General features: G+C 40.5%; 1 protein-coding gene across 1 annotated transcript in view; it reads right to left on the bottom strand.

Moving 5' to 3' along the window:
* Positions 1-13,452, bottom strand: part of LOC149151318 (uncharacterized) — a 423,245-nt gene that overhangs the window by 36,341 nt on the left and 373,452 nt on the right.

The following is a 13,452-nucleotide window of genomic DNA, read 5'->3' as shown; positions in this document are numbered from 1 at the left end:
GAAGGGAGGAAGGCTTTTTGGGTCGACTCTCGATTAAATCGGGAGTATAAGGAAAAAATCGCGATTTTTTCCTTTGTGAAAAAGTCGCCAAAAAGTCGGGGGATTAAATCGTTTAGTTCAAAAAATCGCGTTTTTAGGATTAAATCGGGATTTTTTGCAGACTTTTTCCACACTGCTCTTGATTAAATACAAGTTTCATTATTGGGAGTCTCCCCTGCATTGAGGGCTTGGTTCTCTTGATTAAATACAAGTTCCATACCCTAGTACATGATAGAATCCAATGGAAACATTGCAATCCCCCCAATCCTGAAATCCTGAAAAATAGATAAGTCTGCTGGATTTTGAGTGAGATCTAAAATTCTACTTTCTCCATATGAAATCCAATGAGGGCGAAACCACTCTCAAACATCCTGAGTCATTTCATGGTAATGTTAAAAAGTTAAAAGGATGAAAATGAAAAATAAAGGAGAATATCACCATGAACTGCATATCAACACTAGGGAAAAAGTTAACTTTTATAACTTTAGACAGGCATCTAGAAGCAACTAGAAGTCACTAGGATAACCTAAAAATAAATTACAAAACAAATTTAAAAAGAAAAAGAAAAAAAAGGTAAAAAGCTGAAACGTGAGTCGTATGGCCCTGAAATGCGTTTCAGGCCGTACTGGCCACGTTTCAGTTTCGTGAAACATGGCAGTACGGCCTCAAACGTGTTTCAGGGCCGTACCATACGCGTTTCAACGTTTCGTACCCGTTTCCGTACGGAAGCACCCCCTTGCCCTACGTTTCCTGCAACATAGGTTTTAATCTTAGCCGTTGATTAGAGATTAGATCACGACCGTTGATTCATCAACAAGAAAGTATAAGAGAAGGCTTGAGGGTCAGTTGGAGATACACCAAGAGATCCAAGAGTTCGATTTTTCTAGGGGCATGGTTTGTTGAGAAAGTCGAGCTGAGTGATCTGAGTTGTAGTGAGAGGGGTAGTTTGGCAGAGGGACTTCAATCCAAGGTTGAGGATACATAGCAGAGAGGCAAAGCAACAACAGGAGAGACAACGCAGCTCCAGAGAGGGTGACGCAGAAGCTAGAGGGGCTGACGCAGTTCCCTAGAGGCAGCGCTGGGGTTTTTAGTGGGGCAGAGAGAGCAACAGTTCAACATATCAACTTCTTAGCTAGGGAGGCTCACTGGGAGGGTGATGCAACTCCTAGAGGAGGTGACACAGTTCCAGCGCAGAGCTTGGAGTAGCCATCGCTGCCTAGCACTGGGAACAACAATTGTCATCTATGGGGTTTGATCATCCAGTTGCTGGATTGCCTAAATATCTGTCTCCAGATAGAGGTACTTTTGCCAGGTTTATTTTCTGTTGGGTGAGCCAGATTCCCTAGTTGTATTCAAAAATCTGCTTGATAATACAAACCAATGTTGCATGAAGTGAGGACGGAGTGGGGACGTTTTTTGGAAGCGGGGACGCGAAAGCATCATTTTCCAAAAATCTAAGCGAAGCATCTGCTATATATATATATTTTAATATTTTTTTGCATTTATACTCAAAACAAACATCCCAAATACTAAATTAGTTGTAGAAGACATGAAAACATGCATATTTTTGCATAAATCAAGATAGATATAACATCCATTGTACATTAATGATTAATTATTCGAGCATCCACCATTTAGATGCATCAACCATCTAGAATCTAGATTCTTCTCCTCTTGTCTAGCCTTTGCCTCTACCTCGATTGTCTAGGGATATTAGTCAACATTGTCCAATTTTCATCAAACTACCTAATTCAAGACTTAAAATATGGTAGAAAAAGCTTAACATGCTTGATCGATGATTTTGACTTGATTGAAAGGTAATTTTTTGCTAAGGGCGTGCCGCGTGACAAAGGAGTTCAACAATTAACACCACCAACACTAGGGTACATATAGGGCTTGGTGCTCTTGATTAAATGCTAATTGCATACCTTCATACTTGATATAATCTAATGAAATGCCACAATCCCATTGATCCTGAATTCCTGAAAACTGTTAAGTCTGCTGAATTTTGAATAGGATATGAAATTCTATTTTCTCCATATGAAGTCCAATGAGGTTGGAACCACTCTCAAACATTCTGAGTCATTTCATGGTAATGTTAAAAATTTAAGGAAAAGGATGAAAATGAAAAATAAAGGAGAATGTCACTTTTACTTTAAGAATTTAACTTTACCATGAGGGAGAATTTGCTATATTTATATTTTATTTGCCTTCATTCCTCACCCTAACCTAAGGTGGACCCACCCCCAACAAGCAAACTCACCTAAAATAAAAAAAAATAAATTGAAAAAAAACGATTTTCTAAACAACGCGGCGCTTTTCCGGAATCGTATGGAAGCGCCACGCTTCGTATTGCTGAAGCGCCGTACGAAGCGCGCTTCTGAGCCATGCTTCCGAAAAGTCCAAGAAGTGGCAAAAAAATTCGGAAGCGCACTTCTGGCGAAGCTTCCTAGGCGCTTCCGCACGAGACGCGCTTCCGGGCTTGGAACCGGGGGGGGGGGGGGGGAAGCTTCGTGCAACATTGATACCAACCCTCAATATGATGCACCAGTTTTCCCGAATTGGGTTTTTCTTGTTGAAGATAATGGAGAATATGCTAGAATAGGTAGAGTTGGTTCACGTAACCTCAGGATAGGAATTAGTTTCTATTTCTTAGGATGTTGTTCTAACTTCCCTAAAACCATGTATTCTATTTAATGTGTAATGTGGATGAACAATGCAAAACGTTTTACAAAGCCAAACTCTCCTGGTTTAGACTCTCTTTCGTAGAGCTGACCAGTGGGTTTTATTTTTTTAATATAAACATTGCCATTTTTATCATGGTATCAGAGCGTCAAGGCCGAGGAACCTATACACTGGCTAGTGGGTGGTTCTTTGAACTGAAATCGTCGCAGGTTTTGAGTGGATAGCTGCGAAGATAGCACTATTACACTTCCCGGAATTTTTATTTTTCGATCATTGCAGTTTTCCAGTGTACAGTTGCAACGATCTTAGAAAATTGGTGTATTTCTGCGACCGTATCGGATATTGGGCGTATATCTGTGACAGTCTCTGATATTGGGCATATAGCTGTGACGATCGTGTAAATCAAAGAAATTGCAATGGGAGCCAAAAACAAGGCTGTAGCTATCAAAGAAGCTGAGTGGGGAAGCCAAGAACAAGGCTGTAGCTGACAACAAGAGGTTGTCTGGAGGTTGAGAAGAAAGCCACGGTGATCTGCGCGTGTGCTGCGAGATCGAACAACAGTGATCTGTCTCTGTCACAGATCTGGGGTAAATTTAACATCTTTTACCTGTCGATTTTTTTTTTTTAAATCGCCAAGATGAATAACAACATATTTGAAGCATGCATGAATGAGCATAACAAGCTCGATGGTTCCAATTATGCAAATTGGAAGTTTAAGATGCAGACTCTGCTAGAAGCACAGAGTGCTTGGCAGATTGTGAATGGGGATGAGTCGAGGCTTGCGACTGGATCAACATCGGTCCCAGATTGGGAGAAACGAGAAAGCAGAGCAAGGACAATGTTAAAGATGTCAGTGAAAGACTGTATTATACTGCACATCAGAGAAGGTAAGTCAGCTAATGAGATCTGGGGAATTCTGAAGGAATTGTACGAGATCAAAAATTCAAATCGTCTTTTGTTCCTCAAGAGTAAGATCCTATCCATGAAGATGGAGGAGAATGAAATGATTGCTTCATTCATAGCAAGGATCAAGGATCTGAAAACCAAATTATCAGATATTGGTCATACAATGGACGATACAGATCTTGTGACCATTACAATGAATGGTGTCACTGATGATTATCAGATGTTCATCACTGGGATCAATGCCAGAGAGAAGATCCTACACTTTGAAGAGCTGACAAGTATACTGATGCAGGAAGAAGAAAGGAGATCGACTCTGAAGCCCCAGAGTGTCGATCTTGCATTGATGGCGAGGAAGAACTTCTACAAAGAGAAAGGGAGTCCACAACAGCGAAACGGAGCAAGTTCACATAAATGGCCAAATCTGACTCAAGGTATGCACCCGAATAAAAACTACTCTAAAACTAAATGTTTTTATTGCGGAAAATTGGGTCATATTGCCAGGGAATGTAGGAAAAAGAAGTATCATGAAGAACAACAAAAGCCAAAGAGACATGCAGGTCATCTCGCGAATGGTGATCAGGTGCAGAATTTGAGGTTGTTCATGGCAGATCATGATGAAAATGTTGATGCAGACATCTGGTATGTAGATTCAAGAGCGTCAACACACATGACAGGGAACAAGCATTGGCTGGAGGATTTTAAAGAGATCAACGAAGGCGCACAGATTTACCTAGGAGATGACAGAAGTCATCAAATCAAAGGATGTGGGAAAGTTTCTGTCATTCTACCTGATGGTAATATTAAACAAATTTACAATGTAATGTATGTGCCTGGCATAACAAAGAACTTGATTTCTGTATCAATGATTACAGATCAAGATTTGAAAGTTGAATTTTTAAAATCTAACTGTTACATTAAGGATCTGCTAGATGGAATGAAGACAATTGCTATAGGAATCCGAATAGGAGGACTATACAAGTTGGATGTGAGACCTGCACTGGTTCGAGCATTGACAACAGCGAGCCTGACTACAGAAGAGCTTTGGCACCAGAGATTCGGCCACATCAATTACAATGATTTGCTGTTACTACAGAGGAAAGAAATGGTAAGAGATCTTCCTATGCTAAAGCAAGTACATAATGATTATGATGTCTGTACTTTAGGAAAAATTCATAGAGAAGAATTCCCCGTTAGAGTAGAAAAGAAACAGAGGGATATACTGGAGTTAGTGCACACAGACCTTTGTGGTCCCATGCAGACAAAATCATTAGGAGGTGCAGTGTATTTCCTACTGTTTATTGATGACTGTACGAAGTTTTCTTGGGTGTATTTCTTAAGTAAGAAGAGTCATACATTCGAATACTTTGAGCAGTTTAAAAATATGATTGAAAGACAAATAGGGAAATAGATAAAAATTCTCCGTTCTAATCAAGGGGGAGAATATAGGAAAGATGAGCTAATCAAATATTGTAGAGATCATGGAATTTTGCAACAGTTTACAGTACTCCATACTCCATAGCAGAATGGAGTAACAGAAAGGAAGAACAGAACTCTGGTGGAATGTGCAAGAAGTATGCTGAAAGGTAAGAATCTTTCAAATGGTTTTTGGGTTGAAGCAGTGAGTATTGCAGTTTATTTAAAAATAGAAGTCCTACAAGAAGTCTTGAGTTTAAAACTCCTTTTGAAGCTTTGTATGGATATAAGCCTGTAGTAAAACACTTAAGAATATTTGGATGTAAAGCATTTGCCCACATACCCAAGGAAGATAGAAAGAAATTAGGCTCAAAAGCCATTAGATGCACTTTTATAGGGTATTGTTCGTCATATAAAGCATACAGATTATTTAATCCCTCTACTCACAAGATCTTTGTTAGTAGAGATGTTAAATTTCATAAGCAGGATAGTGAAGAAACTGATGAGCACTATGATGGATGGGACATTCCATACTTTGAAGAAGAGGATGCAGAGAAAAATCAGGATCAACAACAAACAAAGGCAGAGGATGAACAATAGCAGCAACAGCAACAGCAGCAGCAGCAGGAAGAAATAAGGTTTGAAACCACCACCCCACCACTCAGGAGATCAAGTAGGAAAGCTCAAATGCCTGCAAGATATAGCGAAAATGCATTTATAACTAGTATGATGAATGTTGTTGAACCGTCTAGTTACAAAGAAGCAAATGAAAGTAATGAATGGAAAACAGCCATGGAACAGGAATATGATTCAATAATCAAACAAAACTTTGGAATTGGTAGAACTTCCTAGAGGAAAACAGGTCATAGGTTGCAAATGGTTATATAAACCGAAAATTAACGTAGATGTAACTATAGAAAAACTGAAAGCTAGGTTGGTTGCAAAGGGGTACACACAAAAAGAAGGGATAGATTATGAAGAAACCTTTGCCCCTGTAGCTAAATTGAACACCATCAGAATGTTAATTGCTTTAGCTACCAAGAAACATTGGATGATGCACCAACTAGATGTAAAGTCTGCATTTTTGAATGGAGAACTGAAAGAAGAGGTTTATTTAGAGCAACCGAAAGGGTTTGTCCATAAGGGAAAAGAACATTTAGTCTGTAGGTTGAAGAAAGCACTCTATGGACTAAAACAAGCTCCTAGGTCGTGGTATGAGAAAATTGATTCATTTTTTCTACAAGCTGGCTATCATAGAAGTAAGAATGACCCTAATCTTTACACCATGAAAGATGAACAAGGGTGCGTAGTGCTGATTTCATTATATGTAGATTATTTGATAATTACAGGTGATGCTATATATCTAATTGATGAAATCAAGCAGCAGATGTCACAGATGTTTGAGATGAAGAATCTCGGTGAACTCAGATACTGTTTAGGTCTCGAGATCTGGAGAGATTCAGGTCAAACATTTCTATCTCAAGCAAAGTATGTCAAAGGCCTGTTAGAGAAGTTTAGAATGGATCAGTGCAAGTCTGCACCGGTACCATTGCAGCAGAACATCAAATTGCAGTGTGAGGATGGCTCAAAAGCGGTGGATGCAACACTTTACAGACAGCTGGTTGGGAGTTTAATCTACCTAACCACCACTAGACCTGATTTGGCTTATGCAGTCAGTGTGTTAAGCCAATTTATGTCTAAGCCACTTGAAAGCCATTGGAATGCAATGAAGAATGTTTTGAAGTATCTACAAGGTATTGTAGATTATGGAATTATTTACACTGACTCTTCTGATGTTAGATTGGCAGGATTTGCAGATTCAGATTGGGCAAGAAATGTAGATGATCACAGATCTATAACAGGTTATGCATTCAGTCTTGGATCTGGGGTGATCACATGGAGCAGCAAGAAGCAGAACACAATCTCCTTGTCCTCAGCAGAAGCAGAGTATCAAGCCATGTGTGCAGCAATGTGTGAGGCGGTTTGGTTGCGGAGACTTCTCCAGGATGTTGGGGAAGAACAGACAGTCGCAACAACAATCAGATGTGACAATTAGAGTTCAATCAAGCTGGCCAATAATCCGGTGTTTCACAAAAACACTAAACATATTGATACTCAATTTCATTTTGTTAGGGAGAAAGTGCAATCCAAAGAAATTCATCTGGAATATTGTAATACATGTGATAATGTTGTGGACATTTTCACTAAGCCCCTTGGAAAAGTAAAGTTTCATATGTTTAGGGAGATGTTAGGCATATATGTGAACCCATTCTCCATTAAGGGGGAGTGTTGAAGAAAATGGAGAATATCCTAGAATAGGTAGAGTTGGTTCACGTAACCTCAGGATAGGAATTAGTTTCTATTTCTTAGGATGTTGTTCTAACATCCCTAAAACCATGTATTCTATTTAATGGGTAATGTGGATGAACAATGCTGAGCGTTCTGCAAAGCCAGACTCTCCTGGTTCAGACTCTCTTTCGTAGAGCTAACCAGTGGGTTTTGTTTTTTTAATATAAATATTGCCATTTTTATCATTTCTGGGGACGATTGTCCAAAAATAACGGTGTCCCTTGTGTGATTGTCTTAGTTTATTTCAGTTCATGATCTGTATGTATGTGTAGGTTGCAATAGTGTTTTTCATCATTGCTTAAGTAATTAAATAATTTGTTGAATGTAAAGAACAAGTAGGAGATGATAAATCAGTGATTGCAATAGGATTTCTAATGTGTAGATTAAGAAATTTTCACATGGTATCAGAGCATTGCAGATCATAGGAGACTGAAGACACCAGCCGAGAAATCCGGAGAATTTGCTGCAAAGAAGCCACTGTCTCGAGTGACAACACTGTTTCAGAGGCAAAGGAGCCACTGCAGGAATGACGCAGAGGCTCACGCAGTGCCTGCGTTAGCATTTCGAGCCTGTAGAGGGTGACACAAAGCTAGAGAGGAGCCTAGGTAGTGATTGAGTCAGCTCTTTGGGCTAGCGCAAACCCTGAGAGGTTCAAAACAGTCAGTTGTCGGGGCTAGAGGAGCAAAGCAGATTCGATTTGAGGAGCTGGTGGGACACTGTTTCTGTTGGTGCAGAACAATGCCTATGGAGACAGAGCCGAGGTAGAGGGAGTCACTGCTTTGATAGATTTCTAGCGAACGAAATCTAGATCTGGGTTGCAGCAGCAAAGGAGGATTGGAGAGGAAGTGATTTGACAATTGGCGGGAGGATTTCCTTTTCGTGAAGGAAATCATGACTCAGAGGGAGTCTAGAAGAGCTTGTTCCTTAGAGGGTTTCCTGCACCAAAGAAATCTAGATTCAAGTTTTGCTAGATTGACTACAGGAGAGGGAGAAGAGAACCAATCCTATTTTTTGAGCAGAGATGGTAATGAATGGGTTGAGGGATTAGGATAGATTGGATGGAACATCCAATTTTGTCATCTGGAAGGCCAGGATCCTGGCAATCCTAGATAAACATTGCATCAAGGACTATGCCTTGAAGGTAGTTGTTGAACCGGTCGATGTTGATCCGTTGAAGAAGTACGAGGAGGCCCAAGCTAAGGCCAAGTGCATGATCCTAGATGGGGTCAAAGATCATGTAGTACCACACATTGTTGAGAAGAACACAACAAGGGAGATGTGGGAGGCGCTAACCACCTTGTATCAGGGCTCTTCCGTCCAATGGAAGATGCTATTAGAAAATCAGCTAAGACAGTACCAGATGCAGAAGGGAGAGGAGATTGATCCCTTCCTTCTCAGGTTGCAAGGGATTCATGACCAATTGACTTCTGTGGGGTCTACACCAGATCCTGAGTTCATGGTCAGGACTACCCTAAATGCAGTCATCGAGGACTAGGAGACTTTTGTCCAAAGTATCTTGGGCATAGCGACTCTCCCCATTTGGGAGGATATGTGGGCATCTCTTCGACAAGAAGAGCTCAAGAGGATGACCAAGACAGGAGGTAGCGACAAGGGAGCCCGAGTCAAGAAGGAGGAGGAGGATGCAACGCTTGCATTGTCGGGACAACGAGTGCAAGGAAAAAGGAAGGACATCACCAAGGTCAGATGCTTCCACTGTGGGGAACTAGGACATTATGCCACTCAGTGCCCCCAAAAGAAGGGCAAGGGGGAAGCTTCTGAATCGAAGGCTACTCCAGCAAAAGAAGACAAGGAAGGCGAGGATGATGATTGTGCCATGAGTGCTCATGCGCCTCTGGAGAAGAGGTGGGGCGACATCGAGTTGTAGTCGAGAGGACTACATGGGGGGGCAGGATCCTTGAGGTTCCCAAACTCTTGGATCACATACGACTACGGGAGCCCTTAACGACAATAGCAAAATGACGGGTGTCGGTTGGAGCGAGGTGTGATGGAGCGACAATGGCATTGCTAGAGTGCCAAAGTCTGAGGCAACACAGCTGATGTTGTAGCAGTGCGAGAGGCACAAAGCAGTTTGCAGTAGCACAGTGACAACAGAGGGTTAGCATAAATTAGCAGCAGAGGTAGCTTCAGGATCACGAGGCATCCATATTGACTAGGATGTCAGTTTTTGGGTGAAGTTTCAGTTGCGTACTTCTCAGCAACTGAGTTGCAATGCAGCAGTTAGCAGTGGCAGTGCTATGGGCAGCATGATGCAGCATTTTGAGAGGAAGCTGCAGTACATATGTAGCAGTGACAGTGGCAGAGTCATGGGCAACAATACAGGAAGCAGCGGTGCAGTGGATGAAGGGCAACAATACAGGAAGCAGTGGTGCAGTGGACCACAGTGTATCAGTGTGATACTTATGTTGAGAAGTGTTACTAGAGTACATTGCTCGCTAAGAGGGAGTGTTGATTTTGGGTAGCATCAGATGTGCTCTAGCTTCGAAATTTGGTGGAGGGGTTAGAACACATGAGATCTCAAGAACCCAGAAATCGTTTGGAGAAATTCCACCCGGATGAGGAGTTGTTAAAATAATTAATATTTTTAATGGGTTCCTAAGTCTAAACTTAGGAAAATAAAACTATTAATGTGTATTAATTAGAATATGGGTGAGAAGGTTCTAAGTGATGAGGATCAAGCCTGTTTTAATCTTAGCCATTGATTAGAGATTAGATCACGACCGTTGCTTCATCAACAGGAAAAGTATAAGAGGAGGTTTAAGGGTCAGTTGGAGATACACCAAGAGATCAAAGAGTTCGATTTTTCTAGGGTGTGGTTTGTTGAGAAAGTCGAGCTAAGTGATCTGAGTTGCAGCGAGAGGGGCAATTTGACAAAGGGACTTCAGTCCAAGGCCGAGGATATATAGCAGAGAGGCAAAGCAGCAACAGGAGAGACAACGTAGTTCTAGAGAGGGCGACGCAAAAGCTTGAGGGCTGACGCAAAATCTAGAGGGGCTGACACAATTCCCTAGAGGCATTGCTGGGGTTTTCTATGGGGCAAAGAGAGCAACAGTTCAGCATATCGATTTCTGAGCAAGGGACCGCTCACTGGGAGGGTGACGCAGTTCCAGCATAGAGCTTGGAGTAGCCATTGCTGCCCAACACTTGGAACAACAGTGGTCATCTGTGGAGTTTGATCATCCAGTTGCCGGATTGCCTAAATATCTGTCTCCGGATAGAGGTACTTCTACCAGGTTTATTCTCTGTTGGGTTGGGTGAGTCAGATTTGGCACCCTAGTTGTATTAAAAAATCTCCTTAATAATACAAATCCTCTATATGCTGCACCAGTTTTCCCGAATTGGGTTTTTCTGGGGACGATTGTCCAAAAATAACGGTGTCCCTTGTGTGATTGTCTCAGTTTATTTCAGTTCATGATCTGTATGTATGTGTAGGCTGCAATAATGTTTTTCATCGCTGTTTAAGTAATTAAATAACTTGTTGAATGTAAAGAACAAGTAGGAGATGATAAACCAGTGATTGTAGTAGGATTTCTAATGTGTAGATTCAGAAATTTTCACATGTAACCCCTAAAAAGTTTCTTCTATTAGCTGTAAAACTTTCCTCATAATGTCATCATTGTAAGGGGGTGTAGGTAAAGTTATCCTTATGATCTCACTAAGACAAGAGGCAACTATAAGTTGTACCGCTTCACAAGGGTACTCCAAAAACTTGTGTTGTTTCAAGGCAAGCATTGATGGTTTTAGGGCCCAATTTAAACTCCTCCAATCCAATTGGTTAACCTTGGAAATATGTGAGTCTAGTTCCTCCAATTTAAGAAGGAAATTGACTGTCACCTTCATGATCTTCAAATCTGACCCAAGTGCAAAGAGCAAATTTCCTATCTCTTGTTCATTTTGTAGATCCATTGGTTGTTCCAGCTATAGAATAGCATGGACTCCTCTTGAGAAGAGCTTGTTGATTTTCCTTTTTCTTTGATCTATAGAAACATGGTAGCCCAAAGAACCAACTGATGCACTGCTGTGTGGATTCCACCTTCTCTCTAAGTTATTAAAGGCATATGTGAGGCCTTCTAAGGCCCTTTTCCATTTATCACCCATTTACAAATTTCAAACTCTTCTTTCAAGTGTTTTGACAAATTTTAAAAATTCCGTTGATGCATTTTGTCAAACAGTTTATTAGAAGACATTTCTTCGAACACTTTGAGAGCAAAATAATGAACACTATTAGCAGAAATAAACTTCAGGGGAAATATCAAATTTCATTAATCTGATCAGAGAGAATACAAGCAATATATCATGAACTTGGAACTCCTTTTTGGCATAACAAATTATTCTCCTCTGGAAATGAAGATCAACCCAGCAATATGGATCCTCTACTACAGCCAATTCGGCCTGAGAAATATAGGGAAGCAACCAATTCATTCTCCTTTTAACAGAGAACTTGCTCCTCTAAAATCTGGGATGCTTCAGTCCTTTGAAACAATAAACTCGACCTTGATGTAGCATATTATAGGCCCTGTTTGCACCAATGTTATCAGAACCGATGGAACTGGCCGGTATGACTGGTTTGGGGGCCAAACTGGTCCGCTTCTGGGTTCAAAACCGGAAATGGCTGGTTCAGTGCTGAACCAGACGGTTTTGTAATGGAACCTTTATCTTTCATTTTCATTTTTTTACTTAAATTTTTGACATTACCATGAAATGACTCAAGATGTTTGAGAGTGGTTCCGACCTCAATGGATTTCATATGGAGAAAGAAGAATTTTAGCTCTCACTTAAAATCCAACAAACTTAACGGTTTTTCAGGATTTCATGATTGGGGGGACTGGTTCCATCATATTTTGTCATGTACGAGAGTATGGAATTAGTATTTGATCAAGAGCACCAAACCCTCTATGTACCTTGATGTTAGTGGCGTTGGTTGTAGAACTCCTCTATGAAAACCCTACTAAAAATGTACCCATCACTCAAACAAAATCTTGACTTCACATGCTACATTTTTTCTATCTTATTTTAATGCTTAGAGGGTGATATTGATAACAAATATCCCAATATAGACAATGATTTTGATGATAGGTAGGTATTTGTTGTAGCATGATTTTTTTGGGATGCTAGAGGCCACATAGAGCCTATTTTTTTGATGTATTTTTGGTCCAAAGATGCATTGCACTCGATTTTATTTTGGTTAGGTGCACCCTTACATGCTATATAAATGATAACATTTTCTTATGTGTTTTTGGTTGACCCGTTTTTTGGTCCGGTTTCGACCTGCTCCAGTCCACAAGGTTTTCCAGTTCAATCACTAGTTTGGTTTTGATAACATTGGTTTGCACAAGAAATTCGGCCCCTTCAAGCTTGGATTACACTACGAACTCCTTGGATTCAGATTCCTTATAGAAAGACAAATCTAATGAGTGTCGTTTCATGAGAATCTAAGCACTTTCCAGTTTTAGCAGTGGTCACATGTCAAATCCTGTTACATAATCAGAATCCCATTGAGTTCTGAGTGTGGAAATGATAAAACAAGGACAAAATTATGAATCATCACTCCCAAATACGTGAAGTAGTGAATAATAACCGCAACAAGAAATATGGCCAAATAAAGTACTTGGCCTATCGCTTGGGAGGACCAGATGTGACTACGAACCTATTAGAAGTCAATCACAAGTCATTTTGGATAAGAAATAAAAATTCCCTAGTTCTGTGAATGTATGTCAACAGATGAAATAATAAGGAAAGACATTTTGCTGGCTTATCCAACAGATCTGGTTAGAAATGAAGATAGTAGGATCAAAATCCAAAAGAAAAGAAAATGTTTTTCCTATATATGCCTTCTGCAAGCCAAGTTGACCTCTATCCTATACAATATGCCCAAAAATACAGTCTGCATTCACCTCCAAAACCATGCCCAAAGGCAGCTATAGCATAGTATGGTATGTCTTCCCAACAAGTATCAAAGGATGCCGTATAGTTTATCACGCTTTTTGTATAAGTATCAGGTATGTAACTGATTTGGCCTGATTTTATTCACTACTTATTTGA

Source organism: Pinus tabuliformis, chromosome 9 (assembly GCF_031772625.1).
Source record: "Pinus tabuliformis cultivar Carrire ecotype Pingquan chromosome 9, CPIR1, whole genome shotgun sequence".
Classification (NCBI taxonomy): Eukaryota; Viridiplantae; Streptophyta; class Pinopsida; order Pinales; family Pinaceae; genus Pinus; species Pinus tabuliformis.
The sequence above is the reverse complement of the archived record's forward strand: the minus strand, read 5'-3'. Positions and strand labels throughout refer to the sequence as shown.